General features: G+C 32.1%; 1 pseudogene; it reads left to right on the top strand.

The window, feature by feature from the left end:
* Nucleotides 1–5,859: 5,859 nt before the first annotated feature.
* On the top strand, nucleotides 5,860–6,562 carry LOC100921751 (annotated as a pseudogene).
* The last annotated feature ends 5,586 nt before the right edge of the window (nucleotides 6,563–12,148 follow it).

The raw sequence follows: 12,148 nt of genomic DNA, 5'->3' as shown, positions 1-12,148 counted from the left end.
TTCTAATTTCACCTGGACACCTTACTTAAGAATGTTCCTTTGGGTCATATTTGTGCAAGACATTCATTTTCATTCTATTCCAAATTTTAGTGATATACCTTTTTATACATATCCATTTGGAACGTATTATGATATATTGTGTAAGATACTACTCTAAGCCTATTTTTTTGCTAAACTGTTTTATATGTTTCTTAGGATCTTATGTTGACTAGGGAATAGTTACCTCAATAGTTATTTTCCTTGGCTTAACTAACAGTAGACAAATATGTTAAATTATTTCTAGGTTTGCTTAAGAGTGGGTCATTAATTATGGAATTAGATTAATAAAAACAGGGATTAGACCTGTAATCTCATCATTTTCATTTGAATAATTTTCACTCTCTCCTTATCAGTTCAAGTTATCCTGTTCTATTTAACATATAGTCAAATAGAGCTACCTACAGCACTCAGAATTTAAATGACTTGCCTAGGATCACATATTCTGAGTAAGGATGTAGCAGAGGTAAGACTTCCTGGCTTTAAAAGTACTCCTTTAATCATTGCACTCATTATTTTAATGAGATGCAGCACCCTTCTGGAAAGGACAACTACAAAATAAACCTTTCTCACTCTAATCATCCTTTTCACATATGTCTTTATGAGAGAGAATGATATACTACTGTTAGAAGATCATCATTGGGAAACCCAGTTTATTAGATGACTTCAGTAGTAAGAGAAAGCTGCATTGGCTTCCAAACGTGTTACTATTTTTGAGAAATTAAAGGATAATTCTACTAATATTGTACATTACACTTAATGTGACTCATTCATAAAACATATAACTAATGTCAGAAATCAACAATGAAAAGAATTTTCCACCAGCTTGCTAGAGAAGACTGGAGACAGAAAAGAGAATAATGTAATCCCATGCAAAAGCCATGAGAAACACTGTTATCTTCCAAAAGATTCTCTCAATTTGCCATAATAATTTATGTAAGTCATGTAATGACTTATCACACCAATAAATTTTGCTTCAAATCACTCCTTATTTGCAACAGTACCTTCATTTCCCATTTAAGCATGTATTTACTAAACTTCTACTTTGTGGAAGACATCATATCAGGTACTAGACATGAGTGATGACCAGTTCCTGATATTAAAAAGGTATTTTTCTCTTGAGCTTAAAATGTTTCCAAAGACAATCAACTGTAAAAATATATATATAAGAAAAAAAAACATTAATATCTAGATCAAAAATATATCTTAGTGCAGGATTATCTCTTTAATCCTGGACACATCAGAAATTGTTTAGGATGAACCTCTCATTTACTAAGAAAAAAATTGAAATTTACAAAAGTTCCAGCAACTTGCCCAAGTACACATAGTCAGTAAATGGCTGAGTGAAAAATTTAACTCATTCCTCTGATTTCAGTTCCAACAATCTACCCATTACCAGGTGTGACTCTAGAACTAGTCATTTTAAAAAGCAGAAATGTGGATGAAGTGAATTCCAAACATGCTCAAAGGTAGGTTCAAATACAAAGCAGGGAAATGTTGAGTTTTCAGAACAGCAAGTTATTTAGTTTGACTGAGAATCTGAAGAGAAGGTGAGTAGCATGAAACATATTTTTAGAAACATGACAAGTCAATTTTAAAGTTCTTTGAATGCTAATGTGCATAAATATTCTATTTTTAAGGAACTGCCTAAGTTTCTTGACCAGTGGAATAACATGGTTAGGCTTGTACTTTAGAAATGTTATTTTGACCACTGTGCAGAGGAAAGACTAAAGGAGGTAGAGGCTGAAGTTATCTGTAAGGAGGCAGATTAGAAGGCTTTATGATCATTAAAGTGAAAGGTAGAAAGGGCATTGGTGCAAGACATTTTAAAAATATGGAATATACAAGGCCTGCCACCTAACTGAATATGGAAGGCTAAAGAGAATGGAAAGACAAAAATAATATAGTTGGAATGATGCTGATGTCCTGAATTGAAATATGAAAATTTGAAGGAGAATTGGATTTAAGGAAAAAGATTATGAGTTCCATTTTTGAACATATTAAGTTTGTGATACCTTGGGACAGCAAGATGGAACTAACAGAAAGTGAGTAATGTAGAAATGGTGCTCAGGAGAGATCAAAGCTGTTCAGATAGAAGTTATCTGCATAAAAGAGATAACTGAGGCTGTAGAATCTCATGAGATTAAGAGATTTTAGAGAAAGAAGAGGGTGGAAAAGAACATTCCAACTAATTGAATAAATAAATTTTGATTTTATGCCACTTTGTTTCTTCAAGCATTTTGCATAAATTCTCACATATGGTCAACCCTGTTCAATTGGTAGTATCATTAAAATTACACAGGAATTAATGGTATATTTCAGAAGGTTTTTTTTTTAATTGCAAATATTTCATCAAGAAGAGGTAACATATTAAGTCATTACATTTTCCAAATATATAAGCACAGGTTATTTATCAGTATAATAATCATAATAATGACTGACATGAAGACAACAGCAAGTATGCCACAGGACTAAGGGAGGAGTTAGAACTCAGGAAACTCAAGCAAGTGGAGTCATAAGAGTCAGGAAGCAGACTTGGCCGTGGAAGTGTGCTAGATTTGTAGTCAGAAGATCTGGATTCAAATTAAGTAATTCCAAATGCAAGTAAAATAGCTTTAAAACTTCTTTTGGCATATAGTTCTCCAAAGTACCACACATTGTTATTTATGAAGCATAAATAGATGGGATTGAAAAATATATTTTTTTCATTGTATCATTTTATTACATTTTTATATATGTGATGGAATATCCTTTAAAAATCCTAAACTTACAAATTTATAGGAAATCAAATGATTTCCCAACTGATAACTTGACAAAGGATATGAACAATTTTCAGATGAAGAAATTAAAGCCATTTTTAATCATATGAAAAAATGTTCTAAATCATTACTGATTATAGAAATGAAAATTAAAATAATTCTGAGGTATCACTCACATCTCTTAGATTGGTTATGATGACAGGAATAGATAATGACAAATGTTATAGGGGAAAACTGGGACACTAATGCATTGTTGGCAGAGTTATGAAATGATCCAACCATTCTGAAGTACAATTTGGAAATATGCCCAAAGGACTATAAAACTGTGGATACTCTTTGATCCATCAATGTCACTACTAGCTCTGTATCCTAAAGAGATCATAAAACTTGGAAAAGTACCCACATGTACAACAATAATTGTAGCAGTTCTTTTGTAGTGTCAAGGAACTAGAAATTAAGTGGATACCCATCATTTGGAGAATGTCTGAATAAGTTACAGTATATGGATGTAATGGAATTTTAGTGCTATATTAAACAAATGATGATCAGGTTGATTTTAGAAAAGGCTAGAAAGAATTACATGAACTGATGCTCAGTGAAGTGAGCAGAACCAAGAGAACATTGTATACAGTAACAAGATTATGTGATGATCAAATGTGATAGATTTGGCTCTTCTCCATAATGTGGTGATGCAAAGCAATTTCAAAAAAACTTGGGATAGAAAATGCCAATCCATAGAAAACTATGGAGACTGGATATAGATTAAAGAATTGTATTTTCAGTTTTGTTTGTTTTTCCTCCGTCATGTTTTTCCCCCTTTTGGTTTGATTTTTCTTACATAACATGACTAATATGGAAATGTTTAAAAGAAATTTACATATTTAATCTATATCAGATTACTTAGTGTCTTGGGGAGAAGGAAGGTAAGAGAGGAAGTTGGAAAAAATGTAACACAACAAGTCTCATAAAAATGAATGTTAAAAACTATCCATATATTTGGAAAATAATATACTGTTGAAAATTTAATTAAAAAGAATCATAAAAAGTGAGGAACATGTATGTGTTTATTGCTAGCTAATTGTAGGGTTTTTGTTTAAGATGCAGAGTTTATCTAATGAGCAAAATGTTGTTGAAAACATGAGATTATATTAAAGAAGAATTCAAGAGGAATTTGATTCATGATAAAATATTTAATGAAATTTTCTATCATCTTGTAATATTAAAGAAAGATTTTATGTTGATGGGTCCTATTAAATTAAATAGGTCTGCAATGGAATGGAACTTATGGAGAACAACAAGAAGGCTAGACTCCTTTAGATATATAGTAAAGAAGGGGAGGGAGAAATATTTGAAACTAGTCTGGAAAGATATGTTAGTTGGGTAAAGGGATTTTAATGGCCAATTAACTAGTATGTATTTTATCCTAAAGGAGAGTAAGTTGCCTGAATTTTAACCAAAAGGAAATAGTGAAGCATTTTGAATAGGGAAATGATAGCCAGATTGCTTTAAATAGGACTTATAAAAATTAAGGCTAGTATTCGCTTTTGAAAAGTAATACTCTATACAAGATAAGAATTGGAAGTTTTTTGAGTAATATCTTACAAATATTGCATACAAATCTATAAAATAGCAAAAGGTGCTACTTATCATATTGCTGATGATAATAATATTGCAGGGGCAGCTAGATGGCTCAGGAGAGCCTGAGTTCAAAGTTGGCTTTAGACATACATTAACTAGCTATGTGTCCTTTAGCAACTCATTTATCTATAATTGCCTTGTAAAAAAAAACAAAAAACATTGCTTTGAGTATTGTTTAAAAATCTAATAAAGTACAATGCTTTTCACCACATCCCCTAACATGCTACATCCCATGAAAAAGAATTAGCTGATCTTATGCATAAAAATAGCACTTCAAGTAGTGAAATGAATATAGATCATGATCTCCATCTTGACAGATAGCCAGAAAATTTTCAGGCATGTGAGCAAACTAAAGGGCCCAAGGTTGTTTTTTCTTCTTTGATTTATTTTATTTTTAATTTATGGAATAAAACAAACATTTTCATTACATAGTACAATAAAAATACGATTGCACATGAATCTTCAAATCTATTATGCAAAATTTGACATTGCTTTCAAACCACAACAAACTTTTGTTTTTCCCTGATTTTACTTCTTCCCACCTTAGAGAGGGCTACTATTAGGCACAAATAGGCATATCCATGTATGCATATGTGCATTTGTGTGTGTGTGTGTGTGTGTGCACAATTATCCAAAAATGTTTTTATTCATCAGTTCTTTCTCTGGATATAGATATGGTCTTTCTTCATATGTCTTTTATAGTTAATTTGGTTATTTATAATAGACAAAATATTCACTCAAAATCAAAATTATTCAATCAGTCATTCTTAAAATAATACTGTATACAATGTTTTCTTGTTTCTGTTCATATTGCTTTTCATCAATTCTTGCAAATATTTTCATGTTCTTTTCTCAAATCATTGAATTCATCATTTCTTACATAATATTCCATCATAATGATATATCATAAGTTGTTGAGCCATTCCCCGTTTGATAAGCATCCCTGCAATTTCCAGTTCTTTGCCACTACTTGGCAAAAATCAGAACAGATTTTGGTATTCCTTATTGCCATCTTCTTGTTTTCTAATATAACCATGAGAATCAATATGTTTTAGTGAAAAAGAGTAATGCCCATAGAGTCAAGAAACTTAGGCCTCAATCCTAAGACTGACCTTTAACATGTTTACCAACATTTTCAATTTCCAATTAACTTGTTTCCACAGATTTTTTTCTTTTGTGAGTAACAAAGGACTTCCTATTTACAGAGAATGTGCAACGTACATGAAACATGCATTATCTTAAATTTAAATGTGGAAGAGCAATGGTGAAACCATGCAAAAATAAAAAAGAGATTATTTACCCATTGAGATCATGGACCACAAATACTAATTTCATTCATATGATTTAGCACTTTTGATCAAATAATTCCAAAGGCACTTATGCTTCTTTGAAAGACACAAGAAGCCTTTTTTTCTATCAGTGCAAGATGGCACTTCCAAGAACTCCAAGAAAAGGCAAGCTAAATGAATTCTTCACTAGGGATCTGGCTGAAGATAGCTATTCTGGTGTGGAAGTACAAGTTATTCAAACAAGAACAGAAATCATCACCTTAGCCACTATGACTAAGAATGTCCTTGGGGAGCAGGGTCACTGAATTTGTGAACTGACAGTTGTAGTTCAGAAGAGGTTTTGATTTCCCTGAAGTCAGAGTACAGCTGCATGCTAAGAAGGTGACCACCAAAGGTTTCTGTGCTATTGTTCAGCCTGAGGCCTAGCATTTCAAACTCTTGGAAGGTCTTGCTATGTATAGGGTCTGCTATGGTGTCCTCCACTTCTTTATGAATGGTGGAGCAAAGGGATATGAGGGATGTGTTTAGTAAGCTTAGAGGCCAAAGGGCCAAGTCCATGAAGTTCATGGATGGCCTGAAAATCCACAATGGAGATCCCTTCAACTAGTACATCAATACAGCTGGGTTTCACATACTCCTCAGACAGAGTGTATTGGAAATTAAAATCAAAACCATGCTGCTCTAGGACCCAAGTGGTGAGATTGGCCCTAAAAAGCCCCTGACTGATATGTGAGAATCATAGAGTCCAAGGATGAGATTCTTCCTACTACTCCCATTTCAGATCAGAAGAGCGAGAAGACAGACCAATCAGTTGTGTTCCAGCCAATGCCCATTGTATAATAGGACTCTGTGACATCTGGAATGATATGCCTGAAGCTCTTTTGTAAAGATCTTTAATTAAATCTTTTTTAAAATAAACAAAAAGATATAAGAAGTTGGGGGTAGGAGCAGGAAGACTTAGCAATGACTGAAAGATTTTTTTTTCCTTCAGTTGTTTCAGAAATCTCTTCACTGTAAGGTTTTTGATTGCTTTTATGACTTCTGTGATGAATCCAGAGCTTTTAATTAAAAAAGGTTTCAGGTCTCTACCTTTGAATAATTTAATAACTATGCTCTTGAGGGCAATGCATTGTTTAAAGAAGCAAGACTGTCCTCCCAGAAATTTGTTTCCATATTATGTCATAGAAAAGTTCATAATTAATAGAGTATTGTAATGTATTTTGACTGAGACCTTAAAAGTACATTTCTGATCTTTGATACCTAAAGTTATACAGATGTCTCTAGGGACCAGGTTCATGAGGCTGTGGGCCAATAGTGACTAAGACTTAATAACGATAAGTTAATGGTGAGATCATGAATGCTTTTTTTCCCCCTCAGGCAAATGGCGTTAAGTAAATTGCCCAAGGTCATACAGCTAGGAAGTATTAAGTGTCTGAGGTTAGATTTGAACTCAGGTCCTCCTGACTTCAGGGCTGGTGCTCTATCCACTGCACCACTTAGCTGCCCCTCATGAATGCTTTTTAATAGATTTTTTTGTTTTGTTTTCAGCATTAAAATCAATTAACAAAAATTTATTAAGTACTTACTTTTTTAATAAAGCTTTTTATTTTCAAAATACATGCATAGATAATTTTCAACATGCACCCCTGCAAATACCTCTGTTCCAAAAATTTTTCCCTCTCTTCCTCTCACCCCCTCCCCTAGATGGCCAGTAATTTATAAATCTTGGATTGAGAGCTACCTCAGTAGCCATCTGGTCCAAAATCCAAATTGTCTTACCTGCTTTAAAAGGATTTTCATGAGAATGTAATTTGAAAATGTAAATTAAAGAATCTGTGTTATCATTGCCCTCAACTTTATATCTGAAAGGGTTCAGGTAGAAATAGTCCTATGACAAATTGTTGTCTACTTGGGGAAGTTAGGTGGCACACTGTATAGAGCACTGGGCCTGTGATCAGAAACACAGGAAGGAGGGAAGGGAAGGGAAGGGGAAGGGGAAGGGGAAAGGGGAAGGGGAAGGGGAAGGGGAAGGGGAAGGGGAAGGGGAAGGGGAAGGGGAAGGGGAAGGGGAAGGGGAAGGGGAAGGGGAAGAAAGGACACACTTGCACACTCAAATACACCTCCAAGATCCCCCAGAGGCCTGAGGAGATCTACTACTTGCATTCATGGCACTTATTTCATAAGTGTATGATTTAAGATTAACACTTGAGTCATGTGCTATACAATAATAATAACTAGTCAATTTGCCCTATGAGGTAAATGACACTTTATTGATTGGAATGAAAAATTCAGTAACATATTATTTTTTTTTCCTTCTTAAAGAAGCATAGGCAAGATCATTTACCAATCATCATCACAAAAATAGGAGACAATATGAAAACTATCTTGTGGCTATCTTGACAGACTTGGACAAAGACTTGGAGGATTTTAAATCCTACCTCATATATTCAGATTTTGTATAATACTGTAAAAGTACTTTAATTTCTTTTTGACCATGTTTTTTTTATCTCAAAATAAGGAGAGTAATAGCACCTCCTGAAGAGAATTGTGAAACTCAAGTAAGACAATGTTTATGAATTTTTTTTCAGAATTTAAAATGTGGGTACAATTAAGCTGGTGGAAGAGATTCAGCATTTTTAGCTTCTGCAACCAAAAAAACTATTTCAAAACATATTTTCTAGGAAATAGTAGAGGAGCTAACACAAAATTGTCTTTCACCATGACTTGATTTGTTTCCACCATGACAAAACATTTGTAATATGTTTGTTTTTCTTATCTTCTCAGGAAGGCAAGGAGGAAGGAGAGGAGAGAATTTAGAAATTTAAAAAAAAAATCTCTTTTTAAAATTTTAAACATATAAATATATATTATTACATTAATGTGAGTCATTATTATCTTAGCAAAGAAATAATAAAATTAGAATAGGACCCAGTTGTTTTATGTATTTTTTTCTATATAATTATTCAATTCTTTGTTGCAATAAGCCTTCATAATATATAGATAGACTTTAAATCAAGATCAGGCTGTTTCAGTTCTTCTCCATAATCTATGATTTAGAATCACAGAAATGAAATAGATGACCTAAGGGAATTTTGCCAGTTGTTTTGTTTGTCAAGGGAATAAAAAAGAAAAGTTTTATTTAAAATTAATTCTGCTGAAGAAAAAATTTTTAACAGGAAGCAAAACCTCTATGATTAACATCAATCATTCCAAGTATTCAGTGATTGTTTCTCAAGCATCAGGTTCTTCTAATTGGTGGTATTTGGAAAAGTTGTAATTGTTCAGTCATGCCAGACTATCCATGACCCCATTTGGGGTTTTCTTGGTAAAGATTCTGGAATGGTTTCCATTTCCTTCTCCAGCTTATTTTAAAAAGAACTTGGAGAAAACAAGGATTGAGTGACTTGCCCAGGTTCAAACAGCTAGTAAGTGTCTGAGCCCAGATTTAAATAAAGTATTCCTGAATTTAGAAGGAAACACTACTATAAATAAGAGGGGAAATTGTTGTTTGATATGCTTTTCAATTATTTCACTTGCACTATTTTCCATATAATTTTTTTCTTAACCAGATCTGTAATTACATTAATTCAGGGATCAAGAACTTGTTCCAATTTAATCTTAGAAAGTTGTCTGAGGCAGGCAATTTGAAATCAAAATTGGAACAAATTCTGGCAGCATTTTTAAAAGTCTTGTAACCATAATTTGATTTTATATTACAAACATGTCCAGATTACTTCTCAACCAATGAAAGTAATCTTGCAATAAACTAAATCAACTAAACTAACAATAGTGATTTTTCTCAAAGTATAGTCAGCAGTCCATACTGGTAGCACTTCCCCATCTTTCTATTTTAAAAGTATTTTATTAACAAAAATGTTTTCTCTGACACTCCTCACACAATTAAATAAGAACATGAAAAATAGCATTTTGTAACATCTATGCATAATCAAACAAAAACAAATTCTCTCTTCTTATCCATTTTCTCTTGTGAGGTCTTCTTTGTCCTCTAATTATGAGCTCCATTTTTATCTATCCCCTGATCTTTCTCTAATTTCTCTGTGATATAAACTTTTATTTATCTAGATGAAGATTCCATTTTGAACTTATCTTGGCATAATAGCTATGAGGTATTAATCAAAATATTATTTCTTCCATACTATTTTCTAGTTTTTGCAGAAGATTTTTATGAAATAGGTTTTATCCCAGTAGCTGGATCTTTTGTTATTCAATTCTGGTTTATTAAGTATATTTTATTCTAGATATTCTTATTCTTATTAATTCTGTTAAGTGATGCTATGGTAATTATGTTTGTGTGACCTTAAGCAAACTAATTTAGATAATATTGGCATTTGGATTATTTTGACATATCCTATTTTTATGTGTAACAAATTTATTTCCAAGTAAGTCCATTATTATTTCTATATACAATAGTTTCTAATTAAATTCATATAATTCTTGTGTATAATTTGAAAGACCAACTAACAAGTTTTTTTTAATATTCTGTAGTTATTTTAAATTTGTCTCCCTGCTGAGCTTTGTGAATATAACATAGAAATTATTATTATTTCTATGGATTTATTTTTATTCTTTAAGTTTGCTAATGCTATTTTTTAAATCAAATTTTACTTTACACTTAAGTATATTCTATCACTCTGAATAACTTTGCTTATTTCTTATCAATGCTTATTCCTTCTATTTCTTTTTCATCATATTTCTATCAACAGCATATCTAATACTATATCACAGAAGTGATATCAGCAGAATCTTTGTTTCATCTCTATTTTATTGGAAATTTTTCTGGTTAATTGCTATTACAGATAAAGCAACTATAGATATATCATTTATTGCAGAAAATAACATATCTCTATGTTTTCTCATCTTTTTTTAAACAGGAATTGATATTGCTTTAAAAAAAAAATAATGGTTCCATGGTAAAGGAACAAAAGCCTTGGAATATAATGGTCTGGAAGGCAAAAGAAATATAATTGCAACTAAAACTAATTTTGCCTAGCAAAAGAAAAAGAAAAAAAACTAATTAAAAATAATAAGTGAAACTATGACATGATGATATACTTAGAAAATCAACTGAAAAAATTAATTGAACAATTAACTACTATAAGAAAGATGCAGAATATAAAGTAAAACCACAAAAGTTATCAACATTTCTATATATTACCAAAAACCCCAGCAAGGTTTATATGGAGATATGGAAACAACAAGGAGATATGGAAAAATAAAAATAAAAAACTGCATACAATATCAAATAATTGGGACTTTGGCAATTGCCAATTGGAAGAACAAACAACAAAATTAAATTATATCTCTTGGACAATCTTCCAATTTTAATGATCTTCAAACAGTTAAAGCAGATCTTAGATAACAACACAAAGCTGAACCTGAACTCAGTTCTTTCTATCTTGAGAAGACTTTGATGAATCAAAAATTCTCATAGTTGGAATGTCCCTTTAAGACTATTTAGTCCAACTGACACCTGAATAAGAATCTCTCCAACATACCCAAGTGGTCAATCCTTGCTTACAGATCTCTCATTAAAGAGTTACCTACTGCCTAACTGTAATTGTAGAGAGTTACCTACAACTCAAATTTTTTTTTGGATATCAAGTTATTAGAAGGTTTCCCTCCCCCATAAAGTATTAATCTATCTCTGCAATTTCTATCCTTTGTTTCTAATTAAACTTTCTGAAGCCAAGTTCCTCAGGACCACAGGGTTTTCCAATATAATGTGAACATCTTGAAAGAAGACTCTTTTACTTTGTTATTTTATCCCTAGCACTTTGTAGAGGGCTTTGTGTATCATAAGCCTTGTAAACTGCTTATTCATTTATTTTTTCATTCATTCAAGTAAAACAAGCCTAATATCTCCTCTACAAAATCACCTTTCAAAACTCAAAGATACTTGTATAATAATCACCAATATTTTCTCTAACTAATTGATGGAGTCCAGCTTCTGTAGTAAGATGAAGGGTGTGGAAACATACCAGGGCCAGCCAGAGAGGTATATATACCTCAAATGCTCATATACTTGATACAAAGTACACTCTTTGAAGTTCCTATAATTTTCTCTAACAAATAAGATCACTGAGATGTAAATTATTAATTAAACAGAGATGCAAATAGTTAAGATACCCATTGGTATAAAGTTCATCATACTATTGTCTCAAATATCTTTCTCCCAAATGCCTTTAGTCTCTATTATGGGCTTTTTTTCCTCTCCTAAGGTCAAACGTTTGCCTTTAATCCAAAAAGTAGTGTTTGCATTTTACTTCAGTCACTAGATTATTAGTTTATTATATTAACAAATAGTCTCTGCTATTTCAATAAGAAAATGGAGTTTTGATTAGCCAAGTTACTGTAAGATTCAAGATTTGGAATGGATTCTTACCTCCAGGCCCTCTACACCTAATT

This window comes from Sarcophilus harrisii, chromosome 1 (genome assembly GCF_902635505.1).
Source record: "Sarcophilus harrisii chromosome 1, mSarHar1.11, whole genome shotgun sequence".
Lineage (NCBI taxonomy): Eukaryota > Metazoa > Chordata > Mammalia > Dasyuromorphia > Dasyuridae > Sarcophilus > Sarcophilus harrisii.
This window is presented reverse-complemented; position numbering and strand designations above follow the sequence as displayed.